Source organism: Setaria viridis, chromosome 4 (genome assembly GCF_005286985.2).
Source record: "Setaria viridis chromosome 4, Setaria_viridis_v4.0, whole genome shotgun sequence".
Classification (NCBI taxonomy): domain Eukaryota; kingdom Viridiplantae; phylum Streptophyta; class Magnoliopsida; order Poales; family Poaceae; genus Setaria; species Setaria viridis.
The window spans coordinates 20471654-20483879 of NC_048266.2; the positions used below are offsets into that span (position 1 = coordinate 20471654).

Here is a 12226-nt window from a genome sequence, read left to right on the forward strand (position 1 = left end):
TCTGGCCCCAGACTTGGCAGTAGCGCTAACCTCAGCAGCCTTTATTGAGTCAAACTTCCTCCAAGTTCATGCCGCTCAGAAGCGTATAACCGATAGGCAAGCTAGCCAACAAGCTATGCTTAAACTTGAAGCTGATCATCAAAGTCAAAGTACTCAAGCAGTAGGCTGAGAACCTAGCAGCTTCTTCTTCTGCTGTAGAACAAACTTTAAAGGAACTGGAAATCAAGCGAGACTAGTTGATGCAAGAATTAAGAGTCAGATTGACATTTATCCTAGTGCAATCCAAAAAAAATTTTAAGAAAGAAGAGTTGACAGCTTCTATCAAGCAAGTATGCTGCCAACACCAAAGCATCAGCCAAGTGTCAAGATCGGACGAAGACCTTAAGTTGATAGCCGACATAGAATAAATCTGCCTGTGTGCGATCGAGGCCATCGAGAAGGTATTGTAAAAAGAATACTTTAGATTTTCCTTACATCATCTTTTACATAACTCCTATGTGCTTGCCTCTCTTTCAATATCTTAGTGATAAACAGAATCACGTATCTATCCAAATGCTAGGATAGTATTTTTTCAGATATCTTCCATTAAGGCTTTTGCAAATATTTCTCCTTCAAGGGTGTGACAAAACCGTCAAATTAAAACTCTAATTAAGTATAATGGCCATCATTTGAACACATCCAGCTCATTAATTTAATGGTTTGATTTGACACCCTGCATTTACCAATATGCCGATCGAAACAAACACAGTAGTCTCACGCAAAGGTAGGTGCAGATAGTACAAACGTAGCAGCTTTTACACAAAATAAGTGATACAACATACGGATGATACAAAAGTTTACAAAAAGAGTTCAAGTACAAGAATAATATGTAGATTTGAAAGGTGCAACTGGAGTAAAGTTTAAAACACAAATAGCGGTCATCTAACTACAAAGTGAAAGCGACGCCGAGAAGAAGACATCACATTGAGCCCACCGATATGATATCACAGAGCAGCGGCACCTCCTGAAATAAGGTCACAACAACAACCCTGAGTATACTAATACTCAGCAAGACTTACCCGACTATGGTATATACTCAGACGACTCCTAGTATGCAAGGCTTTTAGCTCTGGGTTTGTTTTGCCAAAAAGTAACTAAGATTGGATCCTTACTTTCAATATTTTAGCTAAGTTTAAGGTGAGAGAAGTTACTTTTCTAAGTTTGTAGGAGTACAACATTAGTGTGGAAAAGAAATAATTGATTAGATAAGCAACATCAATTATCACCATCACATTACACTTGCTTACTAGTGATGTAGCGTAGTGACTAAGGTTCTGTTATCCGAGAGGTACGGCGAATCAATTCGATTTAATCCTTGCAAGAAAAATCTAACCACACGACAAGTGCACACTCAGAGGTCACATAAGGCAACCTTTCATGAGTACACTACCAAATATCTGAACTCTGTTCACAACTCCCGAGGGTCAGCCCCCATCATGACACCACAAGCAACTCGGTCATCGGTGGGTTATAGGTCCTTTTCCCCGCCCTCATTCCACGCCAAGAGGAGCTCGCATAGTTCAAATTCCGAAGTGACACAAGCTACATCGCCTACCTCCTACTCCTAGCATGTGATTAATATTGTTCAAACTTGGTCAACAAGGCCAGCAACGAACAAGCCTTAATCGATATAGGCCTTGTTCAAACTCTTTCAATCCATATTTCATATCCTTAACCAATCTCCGCTCCGCCCGGTCTCTCACTTTATCATGTGAACCATTTATCCATAGAACAAATATAAGTATCCAAAGACCCTATATCTCGTGAGTGACAGGCAATCAAATTTAATTAAGCATGGCAGCGCTAACAACCTACACATACTAATGTAACTATAGGAATCTATGGATCATGCATTTAGGGTTTCATACAACTCCTAGAAACGTAAATGCACAAATATATAATTAAGAATATTGTATAGTTATGAAAGTAAGGGTTACGTTGTAGCGTTTGCCTTCCAAATGTTCGTGGTTAGTTCTTTCGAGGCCTTAGCCCTTCCAGACCTTGGGCCAGGTCTTCGGACTGCTTGTGCTAGGACTCCTCCTGCACCTGCTCCTCTGCTACGTCATCTACTGCGGTTCCTACATGAATGCAGAGATGCAATGCGAGTGAGCGAATACAATTTAAGATTTTTGACCGGACAGTTGAGCAGGCAAACAAGCTAACTACACAGAAATAGGTAGCTCAGCATGGCAGGTGGACTAAAAGAAGTGATTTCAGCATCTTAGTGGTACAATCATTTAGTACGGATTAATTAGGCATAAGCACATCTCACCTGGAGCCTGAACTAACTTTGGATATGAGATAAATTAAGTAGGCAAAAATAATTTAATCACAGATAAGAGCATTCGGCCTTGCCTAAACATACTAAAAAATACTTTCCCTCTTCAAAACAGATTTAAGAAGACACATAGAGTTGGCTTCACTAATTGTTGGCATCTTATGAACTATTGATGAACGAATAAATAAATAAAAACTTAACCACTATTTAGCGAAAACTACCAGTTCAAAGCTATTCATGAGTCATAGCAGATTTTATCTGTGCAACGTTATCACATAAAGTCACAACAATAGTTGATGGTATTGGATAGATTATGCGTCAAGGGAACTAACATGATTTATCTCATAGGACTTCAAGCAACAGAGAATTAACCATTCATTTAACAATTTATTCATCACACACAAATAAACCAAAAACAAATGGACAAACATTTCATGAGAAACTGCATTTGCATAATGTAAGGAATAACGATACAAAGATATGATAGTTGGTTTCATGATTTTTAGAGCTACCATTATTTTTCTAGGAATTTCACAGAATCAAGCACGCACAAGTGTTGACACGAAGGAAACTAACTAGCTTTGTTCATCTCTTCACCAAAGCGTGCATACAAGCAGAGTGCTAGGCCTGCACCTGCTCCTTGGCCATGCTTTGCACTCGATGACGGGCTGCACAAGGCACACGATGAGGGGATTGGTGGGCTTAGCGTCTGTAGAGGAGCTCCAAGAGCAGCCTGTGAGCATGGATAGGTCCTGGCCGTGGCCTGCGGATGGACGCGCGGAAGCTCACCGGCGGCCACGAAAACCGGCGACCCAGCATGATTTGAACTACAACAAAGAACGCAAGCATCTACAGCAGAGGTGATCGATGCGCTCCCCAGTTCTCACTGGTTCGCGCTGCTTGGAGCTCACCATGGAGGCGGCCATGGCGGAGGTGCATGCGGCGGCGGCGGCGACTGCGTCCTGGCCAAGAGGGCCGTGCACGCAAGGAGCTGTCACGTGAATACGGTTTGAAGCGTTGGACAGCGAAGACGGAGGCCGGAAGACGGAAGTGCTCGGCGGCGACTGCGACCCACGGCCGTGAGATTTGACATTCACGGCACGGGATTCGTTTGGGTTCAACGAGGCTTGGATGAGAAGGGAGCCAGAGATGTGTAGGATCCAGGGGTGAGAGGGATTTAGAGTTGGTGGCTTGTGGCTGGAGTATTTTGGCCGGCGGTGACCTGCGAGGTCTGCTCGTTCTTGCACAGAGGGAGAAGAAAGAACGAGAGGGAAGACAGAGAGAGACAACAGGCCTTGTTCCACTTGCAAGAAGGCAGGGAAGGAAGTGGCGCTGACGGTCTCTGTGCTCTGGATAGCAGAGAAGGCACGGGTGAGGAGCTGGCAGTGAGCAGCGGCAAGGACAACGCGAGGACGGCCAGAGCAGTGGCGTCGGAGTACCGGCGTGACGTCGTCGGCATGGCAAGGCATGGGCGCGGCATGGGTACGCAGAGCAAGTGGGAGTTGACTGACCCGCAGAGCCGTGCAGTGCTGGCCGCGGAAGCCGGCGCGTGGCGGCGTCGTGGCTCGCCGGCGACCGAGGCCTGCAGCGCGTCGTGCAACAGGTAGAGGAGGCTAAGGCAGAAAACGTCGGTTTGACCCGATTTGACCAAGATTTTGAAGGATCCAATAAGGTTTTCACTGGTGCTTATCCTACTCAAATGAAAGTTCATTAGTTGTACTACAAATTTTATGTTGGTCGGAAGTTCAGTGTGTAGGCAAAATAAATTTTTAACGTCAATCAAACATAGCCAAAAAATATATCACTCAAGCACAAAGTTTCAAAAACACACGCACAAATGTACGACTTTCATTTGTTTGGGTATTTAAACATGAACCTGAGCCAAAAATAATTCCTTTGACTATTCCAATTACATTTGAGCCTAATTCTCATATTTTTCGTATTTATACCTTTTATCATTATTAAATGGCAGAAATAGCCTAAACCCTTAATTCCTTACATTTTAATTAACAAGCTATTATCAAATGTGTATAAAGCCTAACAAAATTTATCATAAACAAATATGCATTCATGATAAATGCTAATGATCATGCCATGAAGATGGTTACTTTAAATGGAAATGTCTAAACACCAGAGGTGTTACGACCCTCGTCCCTAAAAGAAATCTCATCCCGAGATTAAAGTATGGAATCTTAAAAAAACGGAAACGCTATGGTCCGGGCGTCCGGACGGTCGGACGCTCTCCACTGCTCTGTTCCTTCTACCATTTTTTCTTCCCCATCCTTTTTCTTCTTCAACCTTCCATCCCGACGTATTCCTCATCCATCCCGTTGGCGGCACGCTCCCCAACCCCAGCAAGCTCGTCCCGCACCCCGGTGGCCTCGTCCCCCACACCAACGGCGACGTGCTCCCCCACCACGGCGTCCTCCTCGTCCACCCCGGCGGCGGTGTGCTCCTCCACTCCCGGAACCTCGTCCCCCACCCTGGTGGCGCCCCTCCCCCTACTCCGACGTCCTTAACCAACCGGGAGCGCCCAACGCCCCGGATCCGGTGGCCCTCTCCCCGACCCGGCGAGATCCGAGCGGGGAAGGATCGGGCGGCGGCCATGGTGGACGACCTTCGGTGGCAGGCTGGTTGTCGTGGATCTGCGTGTTGCAATAGGTACCTCATGGTGTTGCAATAGTCATTTTTAGATGTTGCAACGGTGGCTTTTGATGTTTCATCTGTTTTGCAACAGTCTGACTTGCCAGCAATCGGGTGTTGCATCGGATCTGGTGGCCCTCTCCCCGACCCCAGCGAGATCCGAGCGGGGAAGGATCGGGCGGTGGCCATGGTGGACGACCTTCGGCAGCAGGCTGGTTGTTGTGGATCTGAGTGTTGCAATAGGTACCTCATGGTGTTGCAATAGTTATTTTTGGATGTTGCAACGGTGGCTTTTGATGTTTCATCTGTTTTGCAACAGTATGACTTGCCAACAATCAGGTGTTGCACCAACTTGTTCATGATGTTGCATATAGTTGTTTTCTTTGTTTCGTCTTTTCTTCTTTCGTTGTTGCAATGTTGTAAGAGATGTTTTTTTATTGTTGCAATGTGTCTATTTTGAATGTTGCACGAAGCAATTCGGGATGTTTCATGCACGTAAAGGTTTGCAATCCTTGGTGTTGCAAGTGTTGATATTTGATGTTTCGATAGTTATTTTTCAATGTTGCGACGGAGCGTCCGATAAAACAAAATTATCGGACGTCCAGGCGCTAGCACTTCCGTAAAAAAAATGGAAGATAATGGTGTTAGTTACCTTGGTCAGTATTAAGGAACTCAGGATAATTAGATTTTATAAACTCCTCTTTTTCCCGAGTAGCTTCATCTTCTGAGTGATTACTCCACTAGATTTTATAAAATTTGATGGTTCGATTTCGCGTAACTCGATGCTTTGTATCAAGAACCTTGATCGATTGCTCTGGATAAGTAAGATCCGGTTCAAGTTGTATGTCTTCCATACCAATTGCTTTTATTGGAACCCGGAGACATTTCTTGAGTTGCAAAACGTGAAAGATATTATGGACTGCCGATAAATGTGGAGGAAGCTCCAAACGATATGCTACCGGTCCACATTAATTGTTCGATGATAGGAAATGGTCCAATATAACGAGGTGCTAGCTTCCCTTTTACACCAAATCACTGAACACCTTTCATTGGAGATACTCGAAGGTACACATAATCACCAACCTCGAATACAAGAGGTCCGCGTCTTTTATGAGCATAACCCTTCTGGCGAGATTGTTCAGCCTCCAGGTTGGATTGTATGAGGCGAACTTATTCTTCAGCATCCTTGACAATATCTGGCTGAAAGAAAGTCCTTTCGCCAGCTTCCAACCAATTTAATGGAGTCCTACATCTCCGCCCATACAATACCTTGAAAGGTGCCATTTTGATGCTTTCTTGATAACTATTGTTATAAGAAAATTAAGCTAGCGGTAGACATTCATTCCATTTCTTGCAGTAGGTGAGAGTGTATGCTCTAAGCATATCTTCAAGGATCTGATTTATTTGTTCAGTTTGACTATCAGTCTGAGGATGATAAGCTGAACTACGAATGAGCTGGGTACCAGGAGGTGCGTGCAAGTTTTCCCAAAACTGAGCAATGAACTGAGAGCCACGGTTAGATGTGATTGTTTTTGGAACACCGTGGAGACTAACGATGCATGCAATGTATAGCTCAGCATATTGCTTTGCACCAAACCTTGTTTTAACCGGAAGCAAATGAGCGGATTTTATGAGACGATCAACAATAACCCAAATGGAATCAAAGCCCTCTGAAGTTTTGGGTAAGCTAACAATGAAATCCATGCTAATATTCTCCCAATTCCAGGATGGAATATTCAAAGGTTGAAGTGTCCCAGCTGGCCGTAGGTGACTAGCCTTTACCCTTTAACAGATATCGCACTCAGATAAATATTTGGCAATCTCACGCTTCATCCTAATCCACCAAAAACGTTGTTTCAGATCTTGGTACATTTTATTGCAACTAGGGTGGATAGAATAATGGGAGAGGTGAGCTTCATCAAAAATTTGTTTTCGGAGCTCTAAATCCTTGGGCACCATGAAAATATTTTTAAACCATAGAACACCATCACCGTCTTGCTAAAAACACCCAATTTTAGTGTCATTTTTAGCAAGCCTCTGCCGAATCCTTGCTGCTCCAGCATCATTTTTTTGAGCTGAAATGAGTTGGAGTAAGGACCAAATTAGCAATAGTGCCACGTGATACAATTTCCAGATTTAATTTTTCCGACTCATGGCAGAGAGTCTCACTTAATGCCATAGCAGACATCCAATTGTAATGAGCTTTGTGACTCAGAGTATCTGCAACAACATTGGCCTTTCTCGGATGATAACGAATCTCTAAATCATAATCTTTGATTAGCTCTAACCATCACCTCTGATGCATGTTCAATTCATTTTGGGTAAAAATATATTTGAGACTTTTGTGATCTGCGTAGACATGAACTAGATTACCCAAAAGATAATGGTGCCAGATCTTTAATGCATGAACCACTACCGCTAACTCTAAGTCATGAGTAGCATAATTTTCTTCATGCCACTTAAGTAACCGAGAAACATAAGCAATCACACGATGGTCTTGCATCAAGATACAACCAAGACCGGTGCCTGTTGCATCACAATATACATCAAATGGCCTTATAATGTCAAGTTGAGCTAATATAGGAGCTGAAATTAAGAGCCTTTGAAGAGTCTGAAAGACATGTTCACATTTGTCACTCCAATCAAATTTCACACCTTCCTTGAGCAATTCTGTCATAGGCTTAGCAATTTTTGAGAAGTCAGGAACAAAACATCGAAAGTATCCGTCTAGCCCAAGAAAGCTTCTAATATTAGAGATGGACTCTGGAGTCTTCCAATCCAATATATCCTGGACCTTGCTGGGATCCACAGAAATGCCCTCCGCTTTGAATTCAAACTTCAAAAATTCCCAATATAAAAGTTGTAGTCCAAACCATACACTCAACTTCTACAAAAGCCTATGGGTGTTCTCAACAGATTTTGAGATAAACCAGTCGAAGGTGGAACGCCGGCTTGGCTGGTTTTGAATTTGCCCCACTTTGGCTGAACTTTGGTTCAATTTTTGAGTGCCTTCCACTCCAAATCAAAGAAATCTCAAATAACAAATGTTGCTTGTTTTAAAAAGTTCTACAAATTCTATATTGGCCAAAAGTTAAGTTCTTATATAAAATTTATTTTTAAAACCTGCCCAAAGAAAGTGCCTTTTAGTGGTGTTTTCAACACTTAGATCAATTGAAATACATTTGAATTAGACAAGTGGCAATTTGAGTTTAGTGGTGATTTGTTTGCTTAAACACTATGATTACTCTTGATTTGTTTGGCTAATACTAGGGATGTTATAGCCTACCCCTCTTGAAAAGAATCTCGTCCCGAGATTCTGGTGAAGAAAAACTAGTGTGGTTGTGCATGTACCTCCCTGTTCGAATAGGAAACCGTAGAAATTTTGGTTGAGATATTCTACGGTTTCCCATGTGGCTTCATCCTCTATATGATGGCTCCACTAAACCTTAAACACTCTCACCACTTGCCTCCGAGTTCTCCTTTCCTTGCGGTCAAGAATCTTGATGGGAAACTCAACATAAGAAAGATCCGGTTCTACCCATACTTCCTCTTGTTTAATAATCTCGGTTGGAACTCTAACACATTTCTTGAGTTGAGATACATGGAAGATGTCATGGATAGCGGAGAGTCTGGGTGGAAGTTTCACTCGATAAGCAACAATTCCACAAATTTTCGTGATTTCATATGGACCAATATATCGAGGAGCTAGCTTTCCTTTTACTCTAAATCTTTGCACACCCTTCGTTGGTGAACCTGAAGGTATACATGGTCACCAGCTTTGAATTGCAATGGTTTCCTTCTCTTGTTGAAATAGGTCTTTTGCCTAGACTGGGCGGCTTTAAGTTTTTCTCTTATTATCCTCACTTTCTCTTCTGCCTCGATTACCAGATCTGGCCCATATACCTTTCGTTCTCCGGCTTGGGGCCAACTCAACGGAGTTTGACATCTGCGACCATACAAGTCCTCAAATGGTGCCATCTTCAAACTAGCTTGATAGATGTTGTTGTAAGAAAACTCCGCTAGAGGCAAGCATTTGTTCTAGTTTTTATCATAATGAATGACACAAGCTCGAAGCATATTTTCAAGGATTTGATTTACCCTCTCAGTTTGTCCATCCATCTGAGGGTGATAAGTCGCGCTGTGTATTAACTTAGTGCTGAGAGAAGCTTGCAACTGTTCCCAGAAGCATGCCACAAATTGAGTACCTCGATCAGACATGATCGTTTTGGGCACTCCATGTAGGCAAACAATGCGATCAAGATACAGTTCGGCATATCTCATGGTCGAGTAAGTTGTATGAACGGGAATGAAATGTGCTATCTTAGTGAGTCCATCCACTATGACCTATATAGAATCATGTTTTTGGGAGGTGTGGGGTAAATCAACAATGAAATCCATGCTTATGTCCTCCCATTTCCATGAGGGTATAGGTAGCGGTTGAAGAGTACCGTCTATCTTTAAGTGGTTGGCTTTTACCCTTTGGCATGTGTCGGATTCTGACACATATCTAGCAATCTCCAGTTTTATCCTAGTCCACCAAAAATTTTGTCTGAGGTCTTGGTACATTTTGGTGCTACCAGGGTGAATAGAGAATTTGGAGAGGTGTGCCTCATCCAAGATTTTCTTCCAGAGATCGGGACTAGCTGGAACAACTAACCGGTCATAGTACCATATAACTCCTTTCCAGTCCTACCGGAAATGCTTATAGCCTTCGTCTCTTTGTGCAAGCTTTTTCTTGATGAGTTTTATTTCTTCATCCTCTAGTTGTGCTAGGATGATTTGATCGTGCAAGTTGGGTTCAACAGAGATGTGGCTCAGTGTGCCTTGAGGGATAATTTCCAAATTAAGCTTCCTCATCTCATGACACAAAGTTTATGTGTAGTTCTTTGCGGAAAGGCAATTGCAATGGGCCTTGCAGCTTAGAGCATCTACAACCACATTGGCTTTTCCTGGGTGATAATGCACCTCTAGATCATAATCCTTTATTAATTCCAACCATCTTCTTTAACGCATGTTCAAATTGGCTTGAGTGAAGATGTACTTAAGACTTTTATGATCGGTGTAAATATAGCAGTGAGCACCCATCCGATAATGTCTCAAGATCTTGAGAGCATGAATCACTGCTGCTAGCTCAAGGTCATGTGTCGAGTAATTCTTCTCGTGAGGCCGCGGTGCATGTGAAGTGTAGGCAATAACAAGATTCTCTTGTATAAGAACACATCTGAGTCCAGTGCCAAAGGCATCACAGTAGACGTCAAAGGGCTTAGTGTTGTCTGGTTGGGCAAAGACTGGTGCGGAGGTCAATAACTTTCGCAAGGTGTGGAAGTCTTCTTCACATTCTTTGCTCCACACAAACTTGACCCCTTTCTTCAACAACTCGGTCATTGGCTTGCTATCTTTGAGAAGTCAGGAATGAAATGCCAGTAATAGCCTGCTAGACCAAGAATGTTTCTGATTTGATGAACTGCAGTGGGTTGCTTCTAGTCCATTACCTCCTGCACTTTGCTTGGATCAACTGCTATGCCTTCGCTGGATATAGTGTGCCCTAAGCTTTTTACACTATCCAGGCAGAATTTGCACTTAGAGAACTTGGCATATAGCTGATGATCTCTAAGACGTTGAAGAACAACGTGGAGGTGTTCAGCATGCTCTTCTTCATTCTTGGAGTATACGAGGCTGTCGTCGATCAAAACCACGATAAACTTGTCAAGCTCAAGCATAAACACCGAATCAATGAGATGTATGAAATAGGCTAGAGCATTTGTGAGCCCAAAGGATATGACTAGGAACTCGTATAGTCCATACCATGTGGAGAAGGCAGTCTTAGGGATGTCAGTCGGCCGGATCTTAATTAGATGACAGCCAAAGCAGAGATCAATCTTGGGGAATACCCTGGCTCCGGCGAGTTGATCAAAAAGGACATCAATACAGGGTAGTGGATACTTATTCTTAATAGTTACCGCATTGAGAGGTCGGTAGTCTACGCACATCCTCAGACTACCATCCTTCTTCTTTACAAAGAGAGTTGGGCAGTGTCGGTGTTTTAGATTGGCAACCCGCATAGGGGGTACCCTAGGTGGTCTTTTGTGCAGTAAGGATCGTCAAGAATCAAGGAATCAATGGTGATGCAAGGAACATGATTTAGACAGATTCGGGCCGCTAGATCGCGTAATACCCTACGTCATGTGTGGTTGTTTGTATTGATCTTAGATGTACTTGGAGTTGTTCTGTCTGAGGGGGGTCCCTGCCCGCCCTTATATACAGGGGAGGGCAGGGTTACAAGTCCGAGTCCTAGTCTAGTACAATTACAGAGTTCTACTCGGCATGGCCCGAGTAGTTTTCCATATGCATACTTCACTAGTCCGAGTGGGATAAGCCTATCCCTTTGTCGTGATCATATCTGAGTACGTCCCTTAGTGGGCCATCCAAGGTCTACTTGTGGGCCTTGGGTGCATGCCCGACAAGCCCCCGAGTACTTTGTAGTCATGCGCCGCGGTCTTGAGTACTGTGGGCATTATCCGAGTAGTTCTTTTGTAGAGGTTGGGGTGTCCAAAGTGCTCGAGTACTGTCGCGTGGTTGGAAGTTACTCTTCTTGCTCCTTTGAGTTGCTTCTATTCTGAGAAATTTTTTATATGGTAGTGCGATGACAATCGCACTCCATATGGAGTAGCCTCCGAGCCTTAGGTTGAGTCGAAGAGTCAGGCTTAGGGTCAATCCTGCTTCTTCGCTGTTTTACTCTTGGTAGTCTGAAAAAGAAAATTCTGACCATCGGGTACGGTACCCGCAGCCCCCGAGCACTTAAGCGATTTTTGTCGTTGAAGTGGTCAAGACCCATTGAAAAGAGTAGCCGTTGGGTGTTTAAGGCAATTAATCTACTTAAAACTCGTTCGTTGCGTAACTGATGCATGGAATCCGGAGGTGGTGGAGATATAACTGGAGGGCCCCCTTTCGGTTAGGTTTATGCACCATTTGTAACAGATCTGCTTTTCTTTCTCCCCTGCTTTACCGTTCCGCATTTGCGCTGTCGCAATTGTCTAGTGCTGCCACCGCCATTGCTACTCCCTTGAGAGAGATCCGAGGTTGAGTGTATTTTGCTGAGGTTGAAGCCGGCGGATGCGCACCAAGAAGATGGGGAAGAAACCTGAGAAGGCTTAAGGCAAGGCTCCAGCGGCGACAAAGGCCAAATCGAAGAAGGGGAAAGAGTTGGTGTTGCCGGCGCCGAAGGTGGGGCCGACGAACCAGACTGTGCCACCGCCGCCTGGAGTG

The 12226-nt window shown here is 43.8% G+C and overlaps 1 long non-coding RNA gene across 2 annotated transcripts; it reads right to left on the bottom strand.

Annotated features, from left to right (window-relative positions):
* Nucleotides 1–686: 686 nt before the first annotated feature.
* Nucleotides 687–4047, bottom strand: LOC117851732 (uncharacterized). Of its 2 annotated transcripts, XR_011898034.1 has the most exons (3): nucleotides 2951–4008; nucleotides 1977–2117; nucleotides 687–1003 (listed from the first exon to the last, which is right to left on the bottom strand). It is a non-coding gene; the product is annotated as an uncharacterized lncRNA (long non-coding RNA). The 2 variants fall into 2 exon arrangements; XR_004639639.2 differs by having other exon boundaries at nucleotides 1977–4047.
* Between the last annotated feature and the right edge of the window lie 8179 nt (nucleotides 4048–12226).